At 46.7% G+C, this 2,656-nt stretch overlaps 1 long non-coding RNA gene across 2 annotated transcripts; it reads left to right on the top strand.

Moving 5' to 3' along the window:
- Positions 1–986: 986 nt before the first annotated feature.
- On the top strand, positions 987–2,178 carry LOC144819753 (uncharacterized). 2 transcript variants are annotated; one of them, XR_013607552.1, is made up of 3 exons: positions 987–1,112; positions 1,707–1,795; positions 2,081–2,178. It is a non-coding gene; the product is annotated as an uncharacterized LOC144819753 (long non-coding RNA). The 2 variants fall into 2 exon arrangements; XR_013607551.1 differs by lacking the exon at positions 987–1,112 and adding an exon at positions 1,361–1,419.
- Positions 2,179–2,656: the final 478 nt, after the last annotated feature.

Here is a 2,656-nt window from a genome sequence, read left to right as displayed (position 1 = left end):
GCATTCTTTCCTTTCGCTGATGCAGATGTTCAAAAGTACAAACATTGGTTAGCCTGGTCAGCCAAGAGGTTTGAAAAAGAACGGCAGGTTATTGAAGGAGAAGCCAGTACATCAGCATCAGCATCAGCAGGCCATCCGCAGTCACAAGAATCCACTTCTGCACCTGTGGCTGGGGCACAAGTGACCTCTCAGCCGTTAAAGACACCGGCAACTGGATCATCTGCACCACACACAATGACAACACTAACAGTGGCTGGGGAGGAGGATTGGCTAAGTTTGATGGGGTATGGTTCTCGAAAAAATGTCACAGGTACAGCAAAAAGTAAGCAAAGTGGAGGAACAGTTGATGACCTTGAGTCGATGGTGCAGGACTATCTGAATGACTCAACAGAGGTCTTCCTTAATGATGAGCCATTGCAGTATTGGCATGGCAAAAAACAATTGTGGCCACAGCTCTTCAACCTGGCTATAAACTATTTGTCTTGCCCACTCGCAAGTGTGTCTTCTGAACGTGTTTTCAGTGCTGCTGGTGGCATTGTAACTCCCAAACGGAGCCGCCTCTCGCCCAAAAATGTGGAGCGGCTGACAATGATCAAGATGAATCAGCACCTCATACCACCAGATTACAAAGTACGAGAAAGCACGCCGCATGAAGACGAGGAGGACAGCAACGTAGATGAGGGGATTTTTTCTCTGTTCGGTGCCACTGACCTCATCCAGCCTGAATTCGCAGAGTATGATGACGAAATCTTGTTCTTATTCCCTGACACCGAGCCCTGAAAATGAGACAATCAATCAAGAACTTTCTTTTTCGTCCTTATTCACTTTTATTCCTGTGTGCTTTGTGTCTCTCTTTCTTTGTTTTGCACAGTTAATTTAATTCAAACTTTAATCACCTAATCCCAAAAACAAGACCATCATCAGAACTGTCTTCACTTGTTTGCTTATTGATTTGAAGGTGCCGCAGTCTACATTCCTCAGGTTCACAAGTTCTGAAGAACATGCTCCTCTATCCTCCTCCTCCAGACTGCGATTTCCCTCCAAGCAGAGTGCTGGATTACGCACAATGAAGAAAGACTCAGCACTTGTGGGGGTGTTGTACTTCTTTGCGGGTGAGTTGACGGTTTTGGGCCCATTGCTGTGAAGCTCTAATAATGGACAAAAGTGTTTTGGACCAAATATGAGGTGGAAATTTCTTGCCGTTTTTGCTGACTTGCTTGCCTTTGAGGTGCTCTTTGGCGGGGTTCCGGGGGTTTGTGTGTAATTTTTGGTGTCTGTCGAAGCACTGCTGCGACAGTCTAATCTTGATTGCATTTGCTTTTCAGGAAATCCGTGGTGGAAAACAAGAGTTATGATGATTGATGATGATGACGACCTAGCTGCACAGCGCCGCGTTTGGACCGAAGGCCGAGAGACATTGTAAGTATGAGATTTAGCTTTTCCGCTGTTTGGGGGTGTTGTGTCGGGTGTTTTTTTGCGGGTGGGTTGGCGGGTCTTGCCTGGGGCATTCCTGGGAAGGTCTAATACCGGATACAAGTGTTTTGGACAAAATCCATAAGGAACAGCCTTTTTTTTGCCATTTTTTCAGACATCTTGCTCAATGTAGCGTTTTGGGGGGCTTCCTGCTGTTCGTGGGTGGGTTGCGGCCGGGGTCTCTGTCGAAGCACTGCTGCGACAGTCTAATCTTGATTGCATTTGCTTTTCAGGAAATCCGTGGTGGAAAACAGGAGTTATGATGATTGATGATGACCTAGCTGCACAGCGCGTTACTTTGGACCGAAGGCCGAGAGATATTGTAAGTATGAGATTTAGCTTTTTCGCTGTTTGGGGGTGTTGTCGCGTGTTTTTTTGCGGGTGGGTTGGCGGGTCTTGGCTGGGGCATTCCTGGGAAGGTCTAATGCCGGATAGAAGTGTTTTGGACAAAATCCTTAAGGAAAAGCCTTTTTTTTGCCATTTCTTCAGACATCTTGCTCAATGTAGCGTTTTGGGGGGCTTCCTGCTGTTCGTGGGTGGGTTGCGGCCGGGGTCTCTGTCGAAGCACTGCTGCGACAGTCTAATCTTGATTGCATTTGCTTTTCAGGAAATCCGTGGTGGAAAACAGGAGTTATGATGATTGATGATGATGACGACCTAGCTGCACAGCGCCGCGTTTGGACCGAAGGCCGAGAGACATTGTAAGTATGAGATTTAGCTTTTTCTCTGTTTGGTGGTGTTGTGTCGGGTGTTTTTTTGCGGGTGGGTTGGCGGGTCTTGCCTGGGGCATTCCTGGGAAGGTCTAATACCGGCTAGAAGTTTGTTGGACAAAATCCATAAGGAAACACCAGTTTTGGCACTTTTTGTAAGTTAGGGTTCGTTAGGGTTAGCCCTAGCAGCAGGATTGCATGTGTTTAGGGGGGTTCTATTGCAACGCGGTTCTGTTGTTGTAGAGCACTGTTGGAGCGATGCTGGCTATGGATACTTTTGCTTGCAGGCAAGTGGTTTGAATACAATCCACGGTCTGTATTTGGGTCTACTGTTACTTTCAAAGTACGTTTTGTAACCATTTTTCTGCTAGGCATCGTTTTTGGAGATATGATTGGGTTCTTCTACATTTTTGCGACTGGCTTTAGTAAGGGTCTTGGTGGGAGCATTGCTGGGAAGGTCAAATTTTGTTCTA

Source organism: Lissotriton helveticus, chromosome 2_1 (assembly GCF_964261635.1).
Source record: "Lissotriton helveticus chromosome 2_1, aLisHel1.1, whole genome shotgun sequence".
In the NCBI taxonomy this organism is placed as follows: Eukaryota; Metazoa; Chordata; class Amphibia; order Caudata; family Salamandridae; genus Lissotriton; species Lissotriton helveticus.
This window is presented reverse-complemented; position numbering and strand designations above follow the sequence as displayed.